The sequence below is a fragment of the Sus scrofa genome, chromosome 4, assembly GCF_054392235.1.
Source record: "Sus scrofa isolate SSC_HxYL_T2T_F1_AM1 chromosome 4, Sscrofa_HxYL_maternal_Yorkshire_Landrace_v2.0, whole genome shotgun sequence".
NCBI classification, from domain to species: Eukaryota; Metazoa; Chordata; class Mammalia; order Artiodactyla; family Suidae; genus Sus; species Sus scrofa.
Genome location: NC_139386.1, coordinates 117,867,748 through 117,882,401, shown reverse-complemented (window position 1 = coordinate 117,882,401; position 14,654 = coordinate 117,867,748). Strand labels below are relative to the sequence as shown.

Here is a 14,654-nt window from a genome sequence, read left to right as displayed (position 1 = left end):
CTCAGTGGGTTAACGATCCGGCATTGCCATGAGCTGTGGTGTAGGTTGCAGACGTGGCTCGGATCCCGCGTTGCTGTGGCTCTAGCGTAGGCTGGCAGCTACAGCTCTGATTCAACCCCTAGCCTGGGAACCTCCATATACCGTGGGAGCGGTCCAAGAAATGGCAAAAAGACAAATAAATAAATAAATAAATAAATAAATAAATAAATAAATAAAATAAACCTGGTATAAATGTCCACATGTAGGTTTTTACAAACATAAATTTCAGCTCCTCTAGGTAAATACAAAGAGCACAATTGCTCAATTGTATGGAAACAACGTATTTAATTTTATAAGAAGCTGCCAAATTGTCTTCCAAAACAGCCACGGCATTTTGCATTTCCATCAGTGATATATTAGAGTTCCTGTTGCTCCACATCCTCCCTAGCATTTGCTGTGGTCAGTGTTCCAGCTCTTGGTCATTCTAACAGATGTGTAGTGATACTTCACTTTCATTTGCCTTTCCCTAATGACATGTGGAGAACATTCTTACATGCTTATTTCCCATCTGTATGTCTTTAATGAGGTGTCTATAAAGGTGCTTGCCCCATTTTTTAAATCAGATTGTTGAATTTTAAGAGTTTTTTGTAAATTTTGGATACCAGTCCTTTATCATATATGTATTTAGCAAATGTTTCTTCCTGGTCTGTGGCTTTTCTTCTTAATCTTTTGACAGTGTCTTTTCTGGAGCAGAAGTTTAAATTTTTTTTGGGGGGGGGTCTTTTTATGGCCACACCTGTGGCATATGGAAGTTACCAGACTAGGGGTCGAATTGGAGCAGCGGTTGCCACCTTATGCCACAGCCACAGGAACACCAGATCTGATCTGCATCTGCAACCTACACCACAGTTCACAACAATGCCAGATTCTTAATCCACTAAGCAAGACCAGGGATCAAACCACGTCCTCATGGATACTAGTTGGGTTTGTTACTGCTAAGCCACAATAGGAACTCCAGAAGTTTTTAATTTTAATGAGGTCTAATTTATCAGTTTTTCCTTCTATGGATTATGCTTTTGATGTTATATCTAAAATGTCATCATCAGGAGTTCCCATTTTGGCTCAGTGGGTTAAGAACCCAATATAGTGTCCGTGAGGATGCAAGTTCAATCCCTGGCCTCGCTCATTGAGTTAAGGATCCTGCATTGCCACAAGCTGAGGTCACAGATGCGGCTCGGATCTGGCATTGCTGTGACTGTGGTGTAGGCCTGAAGCTGCAGCTCCAATTTGACCCTTAGCCTGGGAACTTCCATATGCCACAGGTGTTGCCATAAAAAGAACAAAATTTTGAAATAAATAAATAAATAAAACGTCATTGCTATACCCAAAATTATCTAGGTTTTCTCCTGTGTTATCTTCTGGGAGCTCTATGGTTTTATGTTTTATGTTTAGGTCCATGATACATTTTGAGTTAATTTTTGTGAAGAATGTAAGATCTGTGTCTAAATTCATTTGTGGCTATCCAGTTAGTCCAGCACCATTGATCAAAAAGACTACCTTTGCTTTGTTGTATTACCTTTGCTATTTAATCAATGTAGGCCTACTTTTAAGCTCTCTATTCTGTTTCATTGACTTATTCATCTGTTCTTTTGCCAGTACCACACTGTCTTGATTACTGTTGCTTTACAGTATGTCTTGAAGGTGGAAAGTATCAGTCCTCTTTGTTCTTCTTCAGTATACTAATGATTATTCTGGGTCTTTTGCCCTTCCACATAAACTTTAGAATCAGTTTGTTGATATACACAAAATAATTTATTGGAATTTTTTTTCTTTTTACGGCTGTAATTGCAGCATATGGAAATTCCTGGGCTAGAGGTTGAATTGGAGCGGCACCTGCCAGCCTACGCCATAGTCACAGCAATGCCAGATCCCAGCAACATACACCACATCTTGCAGCAACACCAGACCCTTACTTAACCCACTGAGCAAGGCCTAGGATTGAACTTGCATCCTTATGGATACTATATCAGGTTCTTAACCCACTGAACCACAGTGGGAACTCCTTTATTGGAATTTTGATTGAGAGTGCATTAAATCTATAGATCAAGTTGGGTATACATGTCCTAACAAATCTAATGGTTGTTAAAGTTCACTCAGTTTAGGGCCTTTTTTCCTTCTCTTTCTTCTTTCTTTTCTCAAGTCTGAAAAATAATGCTCCCTATATTTTGGTTCAGTCATGAGTCAGTGTCCAAATATTTTCTTTCTTTTTTTTTCTTCTTTTTTTTTTAGGGATGCACCTGTGGCATATGGAAGTTCCCAGGTTATGGGTCAAATTGGAGCTGTAGCTGCTGGCCTACGTCACAGCCACAGCAATGCAGAAACCGAGCTGCCTCTGCAACCTACACCATAGCTCATGGCAACACAGGATCCTTAACCCACTGAGCGAGGCCAGGGATTGAACCCGTATCCTCATGGATACTAGTCAAGTTCTTTACCACCGAGCCACAATGGGAACTCCCCAAATACTTTTCTTTTTAACTTCACTCTTAGATTCAAATAGTTACAGATTAGGAGATTTCACTTAAAAATCTGGAATTTTGACTTGGATGATTGACTTGGCAATACTGTCCTATAATTCCTCTTTACAGCAATCAATTCAGGTGAAGATGGATAGCAGGCATTTCCAGCTCCACACCAGACCTCTTTTGTAAGCTGTAGACTATACATCCAACCGTTTACTGACATCTCCTCATCCATAGAAATTGCTTTTCTGGTTTCCATTATTGCTAAGGAAAAGTCAGGACAAACTTCTTTTACTCTTTTACAGGTAAACCTCTTGCCTTCCCTGAAAACTTGGAGGAATTCTTTACAGAGCATACATACTGAGTCTAAATCACATGACACTCAATTTCTAATGAAAAGATTTCTTTATCATCTTTATCACAATCAAGAAAGAATTCCATTTACCATCATCTCTTTAGCATCTTTACCTTCAGACCTCTTTCCAACATGGAAAATGTTATTGGGACTTTTCCAGATTTACTTCACTAACTTTCTAAAAAAATGAATCACTCCCTTTGGGAGAATTATTTTATGTCAATTTGCAATGTCTACTTTCAATTTTGTTCAGTTTTTACTCTTCCTAAAAAATGTCCCATATAGTTTGTGTTATTAAGTTTGAAACTAATTCCTAATTTCAGGTTTATTGCCTATTTTATTAATTTTGGTACATTTTAGTGGGCTGGGATCTAAGCCTTCTCTTATTTCTGCATCTTTTCTGGAAATGTCTTCACTTCATGTTTGGTACACATATTACGTAGTGTGTAGCTTATTAAACATCTTAATATTCTTTTGTAATAAGAAAGCTTTCCTTATTTCCTTCAGACATTCCCTTTTCAAGGATAAAGTATATGCCACCTATAAGTATTCAATACAACTGGTTACAAAGGGGAGTTTATGAGCAGGTCTTTGATGGAGTTGCTACAGGAATAAATCCTTGGCATTTATGGTTAGTCAACATACTTTATCTTACGCTTTTCCCTCTTCTTTAACCTGTAAGTCAAAAAACAAGGTACTTTTAATCTTGTATTTACTCTGAACATTCTAGGAATTCCCACTTTAAAATTTTTCATTAATAGAGTGGCTTTTCTGAATAGTTTTTTTTTATAATTTTTTTTATTTTCCCACTGTACAGCAAGGGGGTCAGGTTATCCTTACATGTATACATTACAATTACATTTTCCCCCCACCATTTGTTCTGTTGCAACATGAGTATCTAGACAAAGTTCTCAATGCTATTCAGCAGGATCTCCTTGTAAATCTATTCTAAGTTGTGTCTGATAAGCCCAAGCTCCCGATCCCTCCCACTCCCTCCCCCTCTGAATAGTTTTAAGGTATATTAGTCACAGGTGTCTAGAAGAACAAAACTAACAGGACATGTATCTATAGATCTATCTATATAGATATAGATAGATAGATAGAGATAGATCTATAGATATATCATCTATAGAGAAAGAGAGAGAGAAATTTATTTTAAGGAGTTGGCTCATGCTGTGTGGAGGCTTGGCAAATTCAAATGTAATGGGGTAAGCAGACAGTTTGGAGACTCAGGGAAGGGTTGCTGTTCGAATCCAAAGTTAGCCCACCAGCAGAATTCCTTCTTGCCTGGGGGGATGCTGGTCTTTTTTCTGTTAAGGGTGTCACCTCATTGAATGAGGTCCATGCACTTCATGGAAGGTAATGAACTTTACCCACAAGTCCACCAACTTAGATATTGATCTCATCCAAAAAACAGCTTTACAAAAACCATCCAGAGTGGTGTTTAACCAGCTCTCTGGCCAGTGTGGCCCAGTCGAGATGAGACATAAAATTAGCCTTCACAGAAGATGGTTTTTATAGGTGTTCATATCTATAATAGCAGGTTGTGCGGCGTTTTTGGGTTATTGGAAAAGAAGATCTATCCTTCGCTGAGCAGTCTGTTTGTTTACTGTTAATGTGAACTGACTGGAATCATAGCTATTTTAAACCAGCATTATCACAACACATTACAGGAACTGCATATGCTGAAAGAAAACTGGGCAATAAAACATATTGATGAATAGTTATTGACAGCTTTTATCCAGACGCACATTTGCAAAAACAGTGGGTCCATATTTTTACAACAGGCATTCTTATCCCAGGCCTGCATAGGCCATAGTTTATGTATAGTCTAAGCTCCGAAAAAACATGAACTGAATATGCAAATGTTGCTCCAGGGTTCAAGGATAGCATCTGGAAAGTTAGATCTGTATTTTGATGCAAATATACAGAAAGGGGGATGCATACTTTCCTGGAAAGCATTTGTTTGGGGGTACTATAATATTACTTGTTGAAATGTTTACCTTACATAACTGTTTTATTCCCCGAAAGCAATAGAGGAAAATAATTATTTTTTTCCTCTAGAGATATTTAACTGCTACATATCCCCCCTGCTCTATCAGTAATTTTTTTCAGTTTTGTTTTTTGTGGGGAGTAACTCCACAGATATAGAATCCCTGCTAACCACATAACATCCCGCACTTAACAATGCCTTGAAATATCCTAAATTCATTTCATAAATCTGCACTCAGGGATGAACAATGCTGTAACTTGGCAAAGCAGAAGTGAAATCACTAATTTCCCCTCTATGTAATATAATTATCCTCTAATTGACTGAAATAATTCTCTAGTTACTACCAAGAGAATCACACCGCTTCAGATTTATTCACCTTCTTTTTTTTTTTGCAAAGTAACTATACCATTAAAAAAAAAAAATCTACATTCATGCTCTTTTTTGTTCTGAAATAAGCACTTACCCCTCTTTCAAGCCCACTTAAACTACCCCTCTTTCAAAAAAGAAAATCTTGGAGTGATTCTGCCTCCGATGCTTCCAGCTCAAGTACCTCTCCCTTAGGGCTTGCAGATGTGCTGTGACCTTGGACATTGTGCAGTGGTGACCACAGAGGGTGGGACGACCACACACAGATTGTGTCGTGAATGACCATGACTCTTGCTGGGGATTCCAAGTAAAGGTAAGTGTGTCATAAAGGAAAGATTTTCTTTAAAGCCTCGGGAGATTCAACTGCTGTAGTCCCTGGCTAGCCCTGAGGTGCTCTTGTTTGACTGAAAGCTGAGTGGATGGTGGGCCAAGGCTCAACCCCGGAAGGTCCTTCAGCTTCTTATTCAGTGTATCTTCATTATGTCTGCCCATCAAATTCTTCCTTCTCTTCCCACTTCTTGAAAATTTGACTGGAATTAGTCCCTAAAGTTTAGGCATCACATCTATGGACCAGTCCATCTCCAAAACCACAACTGCGTTTCTCTCACCTCCAAAGTTCTTCTTATGGTTCATGCCCCATGTATTCTCCCCCCACCACTGAAATAGAAATTTGGCTTATCTGAAACAGTCCCAGGATAGCAAAGAAAAGGGGGAAAAACAAATGTGTTAATTTCCCATGTTCCAACAGATTAAATATTCTTGTTCTCTTATAATATCTATTTAGGGAAATCAAAAGATTTAATAAATGATATTTTCTCTGGAACCCTCATAAACAAACGTTTCTCCTGAAATGACTTCTCAGAATGCTCCCTGCAATGCGCTGTTATCATCAGCTTCCTCTTAAGCAGAAGCAGCTTATCTTCCCATCTCCATCTATTACATGGCCAGGCAATGAGATCATGGTGGGGTGGCCTGTTCTGAACTCTGGATACGGCAGTTTCTCTGAGAAAACTGTGTGGGCCAGGGGAAAAGGATGCCATCACTCCTTCCCGTGATGAAGGAAAGAGATGCAGTCTGCTCTCAATGCCTACTGGACTTATGTGCCAGGAAGATAGAGGGAAAGGGAGAGGGGTACGGAGGAATGAAAGCAGGGAGAGAGGCAAGAAGTACCAGAGTTAAAAGAAGTGAAATAAAAACGGGGGAAATGTTATGCATCTCAGGTTGAAGAAGCCCTTTCTTTTCTTTGCGTTGAGAGATCTTACACACTCTGAAGACTTCAGTTACTGCCACTCTTCTGATCATTCCCTTATCTCCATTACCAGCCTGTCAAGGACCATGAAGAGTTTGCAGTTTTACCAGTTTCATGGATGCTGGCAGAAGGCTCTTGGGTCAGAAACAAAGGACTTTATTACTCACAGCGCAGCAAGGTGAGTAAGCTTCACTTTCACACCAGTTCCCTTTTCCCACCCATATCCCATGGGGGATCTGTTTAGAGGTCCAGGTAGATGCTACAATGGGTTTGCACCACAAAGAAACCCAAGCTTAGGAAACCCCAAACTTTTTTAACGGGCTGCAAGCATACCTGACCAAACTGTGCTCTAAAGTTAAATAACACGCCTCGTCATCCGAAGTGAGATACAGTCTCTATCTCCCAGGCTATCCCCTACACCAATTATCTTTGAAAAGGTATGAAAATCTGTGAATATCTCTGCCTGAAAGATGCAGAAATGCTACAGATCCATAGAGAATGTTCTCCCAGCACAGCCCAGCTCTCTTGTCTGATTTCTAGACCCACATATAGCTTCTACCACCCCCAGGATGTCAGAAAGGCATTTCAAACTCAGATTGCCAAGAGCAAACTCCCCTGTAACTCTCCTGCCCATTTATTTTCTGTCTTAGTGAAGAGCAACTCATTCCACCCATCCTGAGCCTGGGGTCCTCCTGGATGCTACTCTTCCTTCTCCTTTTCCTGGCTAATCAGTCACTAAGTTCAAGCAATTCAATCTCATTCCTATCTTTATTTTATTTATTTATTTATTTTGTCTTTTTAGGGCCTCACCTAAGGCATATGGAAGTTCCCAGGCCAGGGGTAGAATTAGAGCTACAGCTGCTGGCCTATGTCCCAGCCACAGCAACACAGGATCTGAGCCGCATCTGCAACCTACACCACAGTTCACGGCAACACCGGATCCTTAACCCACTGAGCAAGGCCAGGGATTGAACCTGCATCCTCATGGTTACTATCAGATTCGTTTCCGCTGAGCCATGACGGGAATTCCCTTATTCCTATCTTTATACCTGCCCACTCTCCTCCATGCTCAAGCCCTGTCTTAGCTCAGGTCCATAACATCTCTTCCCTGGCTGTTAAACCCCTAGTGATATCCCCCCATCAGTCCAGGCCATTCCCCACACTCACAACAAGCAGTTCTTAACACCGCTGCCTGTAAAATTCAATGTAAACTCCTGCATCACACCATGCTCCTTACATTCTGCCCCCCACCTACCTTACTCTGCAGCCTTTTCTCCCCTCTAATTGCATTTATTTATTTGACTGTCTGACTAAAATATAAACCCCTCAATTTCAGAGATATTCACTTTTGTGACTTTGATTCTTCTAAGAAGACAACACTGAATAAATCTTTACTAGATAATTATTTATTGAGAGTTTGCTATGTACAAAGTTGTGTAGATATATGCTTTTTATTTCTGCTGTTTGTGTATTTCAGTTACATTTACAGACAAAATTTTGGACAGGCTAAACAATTTTAGAGCAACTATTTTGTTAAAACTTTAAAACCTTCAAGGGAAGAGGTCATTTAATTTTTAACACCTCCCTTTGCCAAGGGGGTGTTCTATAAGTAATGTTTTTCTAGCCAACTAACTGTCTTTACTAGCAACTGACTACATATCTATGGATTTTGTTGCCTTTTTTTTTACCTTTAGAGCAGAGTTTCTCAATCTTGGCACTATTCATATATCCTTGGCTGGATAACTCCCTGTTATGGGGGCACCCTAGGCATTGTAGGATGTTTAGTTGCATTTCTGATTTCTACCCACTAGGTCTCAGTAATACTTCCCCAATCCAGTTTTGACAGCCAGAATGTCCAGACCTTGCTAAATGTCCCCCGGGGACAAAAATGCCCCTGGTTTGAGAGTCACTGATTTAGTGCCATTGTGTGGCACTTTTTATCTCTCTAAGAAGCATTCAAGTGGAGTGAAAGTTGTACACAAATTTCTCTAAAACTAAATTTAAGAATTTCTGGAAAAATACATTACAGCAAGAAAACAGTTTACTTTTCTAGTAAAAGTGAAATAAGATGGCTCACGGACTATAAATATTAATGAATGAAATATTATTTACTATGTAGAACAAAACCAGTGAAGAGTATGATGCTTCAGAGTCTGTCTTGTGGTAAACCACATGCACCATATTAACCGTATGACTGTCTTTCTTGAACCCATAGAAAAGATTTATACCTCCTCCCCTTTTTAGAGTAATCCAGCTGTATATCTAGAGTGTTGTTGTTGTTTTTTTCCTTCCTTATCTAGAAGATTGTTTTTCTTGGCTCTTAAAATTCTTATGGCATTTTTATTGCCGTAATCAATGTTTATTTATTATAATGCTAATAAATGTTGGTGAGTTTGGTTGATCTGTTCCAGTAGGATGGTTCAAGAATAATTTTAACAGTTTAAGCTTGCCAAGGAATTGTCATCATATCGTCTAATTTTTCTTGGTATTTTGAAAAAATGTCTTTAAATTTGCTGAGATATTATGCTCTAGAAAGTGACCTGAGTGTTCTGCAATAACAGCTTTTCATTTGGGTTATGAGGCTTAATATTCACTCACAGCATCAACTCTAGTAGTTTCAAATATGCCATTATGAGCCATTTGGAATTTTAAAAGCTTTCATAAATAAATGCATAGTAGAATAGTTCCAATTGGTTGGATAAGTAATGTACATTTAAAAAATTAAAATACTATCAAAATGCATACACGCTTTGGTTAAATAGAGTAAGTGTATTTTGAGTCATTGAAATACATTCTTCATCATATTGAGTAAGACTTTCAGAAATGTTGCTTTTGCATTATAACGAATAGCAAATAGTACACTAGAATAGCAAATGCCAGGAATGAAAGTAAAGATTTCAAATAAAAAAAGAGTACTACTTTACTCTTTTCGTCAAGAATGAAAATCAAAAAACTTTTCGCCATTTAGCTCTTTAAAAGTCTTACTTATTAAGATCATTGAAACAAAAAATATACAAAGGTGTAGGATTTTTCCTTTTACTTTTGATTTAGCGTGCATAGTATTTGGAAAGAGTCAAATCAGATCACATAGACTGAAAATTAATTAAGTCATAGCTACTATATTTTTAGTTTCCTATATAGTCCAAGACTTAATAACAGAAGAAATATCCAATGCATTTATTTTCCAAAAGATTTAAATCCACCGCCCCTCTTCCCACAATTCAACAACCCTTCATCTTGCCCAGATTTTCCTGGTCCTTTTCAGGGTCTGTGCATGTTTTACATCTGTGCCAGGTGTGACCCTGGAAATCTGTGTCAAGGATCTGAACCTCCCTTGGCACAGGTAGCCATCACCAACTGAGGTCCCCCTGACCCTAGCGTGCTGGTACAAATGGAAAACAAAACTCCTTTACTGGCATAGCCGTGCTCGTGTGCGCCTAGGCTCAGAGTCTGCCCCCTCCATCGTCCTCTCCAAAGCGCGCGTCCATTCCCTCCCTTCGCTGAGCAGCCCCATCTCCATCTCTGACAAAATTTTCCAGATGGCTTCAGATAGACCTTTAAAGTAGACATTAATTATCACCGAGGCAAGAGAAACAAGAACCAACAGGTTTAGCTCCTCTTCTATTCTTTCTATTCTCTTCTAACAGAATAAATCAATATTTTAATAGGTTTATAAATTATATATAGCTCCTCTACCCATATTTCTTTATTCCTCACAAAACTCTTGTAACACATGCTGCCATTTCACAGCCACAAAATGACACCGAGAAAGTCTAGTTATCTTGTCCAAGGTCACAAAACTAGAAGAGGCAAAGCCAGGACTGAAGCCCGGCTCTCTGTGACTCGAGGCCCTCAAACTCTGTCCAAATTTCAGATTTGAATGGAGGAGTCAATGAAAGATAAGGTGCTATTACTGAATTTAATGATAGATAGATGACTACAGAACAATAATTTCAGTCCAGTGTTTGGTGTCTATGGTCAGTAGAATAATGATCCCATGAAGATGCCTAAATACCCTTGAACCTGTCCATATATATTAGGTAACAAGGCAAAAGGGAATTAAAGTTGCCAATAGAATTAAGGTTGCTAATCAGCTGACCTGAGACAGGAAGATTATCCTGGATTATCCAGGCAGGCCCACTGAAATTATAAGAGTCCTTAAATTTGGACCACAGAGGCAGAAGAGTGAGAATCAGACTCTTGTACATGAGAAGAACTTAACTGGCCGTTGCTAGCTATGCTGATGGAAGAAGGCAACAAGTCAGGGAACGCAGACAATCTTTAAAAGCTAGAAACCTAGGAATTCCCATCGTTGCTCGGTGGTTAACAAACCCAACTAGTATCCATGAGGATGTGGGTTGGATCCCTGGCCTCGCTCAGTGGGTTAAGGATCTAGTGTTGCTGTGAACTGTGGTGTAGGTTGCAAACATGGCTCGGATCCCACATTTCTGTGACTGTGGTGTAGGTCGGCAGCTGCAGCTCTGATTCAACCCCTAGCCTGGGAACCTCCATATGCCATGGGTGCGGCCCCAAAAAGCAAAATAAAATGAAATAAAAGTTAGAAAACGCAAGAAAACAGAAGCTCTGCTAGAGTTCCTGCGAGTAATACAGTCCTGACAACTCTTTTGTTTCGACCCAGTGAAATCTACACTTCTGAACTCCAGAACTATAATTTCTTACAGTTGTGCTATTTTTTCTTCTTCTTCTTTTTTTTTTTTTTTTTTTTTTTTGTCTTTTTGCCATTTCTTGGGCCTCTTCCGCGGCATATGGAGATTCCCAGGCTAGGGGTATAATCGGAGCTGTAGCTGCCGGCCATAGCAACGCCAGAGCCATAGCAACGCAGGATCCAAACCACGTCTGCAACCTACACCATAGCTCGTGGCAACGCCAGATCGTTAACCCACTGAGCAAGGGGAGGGATCAAACCCACAACCTCATGGTTCCTAGTCGGATTCGTTAACCACTGCGTCAGGACGGGAACTCCCAGTTGTGCTATTTTTAACCACTAAGTGTGTGATGATTTGTTACAGCAGCTGTAGAAAACTGTTAGAGTATCTATATCAATGCTATGTTTTTAAAAACATTCTAACCACAACTAGAAAACAAAAAGCCAGAAAAAGATAAAAGAAATTAGTATTCTACCATCAATAATAAACACATAGCCCATGGATGTATTAAAAACATAAATTCAAAGTTTTCTAAGTTTTTCTTTCCTTATATTTATTCAGGCCATACAATTATTCAATCAATAATTATTTATGGAGCAGCTATTATTAACTTGATGTTGAAGAGATGGCTGGGAGGGAGTTCCTGTTGTGGATCAGTGGGTTATGAATCTTACTAGTATCCATGGTGATTCGGGTTTCATCCCTGGCCTCGCTCAGTGGGTTAAGGATCCAGTGTTGCCGTGAGCTGTGGTGTAGGTCCCAGACATGGCTTGGCTCCTGTGTTTCTGGGGCTGTGGTCTAGGCCAGCAGCTGTAGCTCTGATTCAACCCCTAGCCAGGAAACTTCCATATACTTCAGTTTTGGCCCTGAAAAGAAAAAGGAAAAAAAAAAGGAGAGATGGTGAGAGACAAAATAGACCAAGTTTCTGTCCTTCATAGATTTATGATCAGAATATTCTCAAAAATCAATTCATTGGGTGTTCACTTTATGTCCAAACTGGTCAAGTACAGTTACAAAGAAGTTCACAGTCAAGTCAACTGTGAATCACAAACATGGAGTCAGGCTCAGCCCCAGATTCCTGTTCTGCTTCTCCCCTTTTGACAGCAGAGCTCAGCCATGCTCTTGTTTTCTCTTTTCCAGAATCATCATCCAGTCTCTTCTTCCTTCCTCAAAACTCACCACACGGTGGATATAGCCTTGACAGCCTCTCCTGTTCCTTCTTGCTTCAGTTTTTCTTTAAATACTTTTCTTGCTAACCACTGAAGAACAACAGGCAATTGCAATAACATCAACAACAAAAGGAAGAGGTAAATATTGAAGCCTGCAATGTTCTTTTTCAAGAGGCCTTGGCTTATTTTCTGCAACTGACACCATTCCCCTGCTTTATCTGAGTGTTCCGACAGTAATTGGTGATATAATTAAGGGCTAAATAAGGACTCAAGGTAGAACAAAGTCTACCCCCGTTGACCTCAAGTTTGCATTTCTGTTTTTGAGGCTTTCCCATGAGATGACACCCATATTACTAGGATGCCCAAAATTTACACTCTGGGCATTTCCCCTGTACCACATATGAACTAAAAGGCAATTCTAGGAGAACTATGTCAATAAGATTTTTTTTTTTTTTTTTTTTTTGGTCTTTTTGGTGCTGCACCCATGGCATGTGGAAGTTCCCAGGCTAGAGGCTGAATCGGAGCTGCAGTCCGTAGATGTGTCCAACCTATACCACAGTCACTGCAACACGGGATCTGAGACACGTCTGCAACCTACACCACAGGTCAGGGCAACACCTGATCCTTTACCCACTGAGCAAGGCCAGGGATCGAACCCGAATCCTCATGGATACTAGTCGGGTTCATTACCACTGAGCCACCACAGGAACTCCAATAAATCTGTTTTTTAAGCTTATTTTGACTACAGTCTAAAGGAGGAAGTAAATTTCAATTCATGATCATACACACTCATAAGTAAAAAAGTTTCATAAACAATACAAATCCCTTATACTAGATAATGAACTCTGATTTTTTAAAAATTCTATTTCTTCTTCCTTCTTTTGATGTTGACCAAATCACAACCTGAAGTGTTCAAAACACTGCCTGGAGCCATCATGAGGAATTGGTTACACAATGTGACAAGCATAGTCATCCAATCAGAAACTCTGGAAATGAGTTCTGGCTTCATCACTGTCTTAGCTGGGTGAGTTAATGCTAGTTACTTAACATCTCTGATTGTGCTTCCTCTTACCTAATTTGTATAGTTAACATTTCAGAAGGGAGTGGCTATGCCCCAAGGATTAAATAACATCATGCACAGTGTTAGCTTCTTGAATAAAATACACTCTTCATGTATTTTATTCACTGGTGTATGCAGTGGTCAGCTCTCAGAAACTCACAAAGAAGTCGATTCTTTATTTTTCCCAACTCCTCATTCAGTGACAGCCCATTGGTAACTTGAAATCATCCGTCATGGGAGTATTTACACCAGAGAAAACAGAAAGTGCTACACATCAACCTTCTCCCCACCCCAGCCATTATTAAACACTTACTAGCATCCTCCTGCACGGATTCCAAGCACCTAAAATTGAGCCTGACCCAGTGGCTCTTAATAAATATTCATAAAATAAATAAATGGAAATATGGATATAAAATATTTTATAACAACAAGTAGTATCACCATTGGCAGATATATGTTAATTGAATTGCCTTGGGGACTGCTTTGTTGAAAAAGCCACCTAAGGAATTGCCTTTAAGGAAGATCTTACCAATAAAATAAATGGTGTAGAGTGACCTGGTTCCCTGGTCTGTCACTGTAGAACCAATGAGTTAAATGGTGATTGTTTTTTAAAGCCATTGTGATTTCCTTTACAGCTTTCTCTTCTATTCTCACCTTTATCTCAGCTGCAAGTGACTAATTTCTAAAATGTCAAAAATCAAATTATGCTGCATAGCAGACAAATCCCATATATAATTTGTATACATTTCCTTCCAATAGTGATGATGAAGAGGTAGGAAGTTTGCAACCCAATGTTAACACTCTAAGTGAGAATGATGGATAAATAAAGACCATTTCTATTAAGCAATGTGTAATTTATGATTAAAAACAAAACAGAAAATAAAAACAAAGCATATTTCCTTCCCACATATTATCACCTTCTCTAAGAACGTCTTCCCTAAGTCTCCAGAGAAAGAGTGGGTTTCCCTCTCTTATTGGCTTCCATGGCATAATGCATGGTCTCGAGTGTATATACTGTATATTTATCACATAGAACACAATATAATTGCCTGTAATTACTTGTCTCCCCCAATGTGAGCAACTGAAGTTTAATGACTTTCTTTTGTTTATAATTTGACACTCAGAGTAATGATTGTATCTTCCAGAATGCCTGGCATATAATAGAAGTTAGTAATGTTTTCTAAATACATAATCAAAATAATACACTCATGAGTTAATGAATAGTTTTCTGTATCTTAAAGATCCACTCGAGTCTTTGGAAAAACTAAACAAATGACAAAAAAAGAAAAGAAAA

General features: G+C 39.2%; 1 protein-coding gene across 1 annotated transcript in view; it reads left to right on the top strand.

The window, feature by feature from the left end:
- PRMT6 (protein arginine methyltransferase 6) overlaps nucleotides 1-14,654 on the top strand; it is a 44,325-nt gene extending 29,671 nt beyond the window's left edge. The window contains exons 5-8 of the mRNA XM_085020448.1: nucleotides 5,411-5,528; nucleotides 6,538-6,642; nucleotides 12,272-12,438; nucleotides 13,210-14,654. The gene's annotated coding sequence lies outside the window, so the exon portion shown is untranslated. The remainder of the gene's footprint in view (nucleotides 1-5,410; nucleotides 5,529-6,537; nucleotides 6,643-12,271; nucleotides 12,439-13,209) is intronic.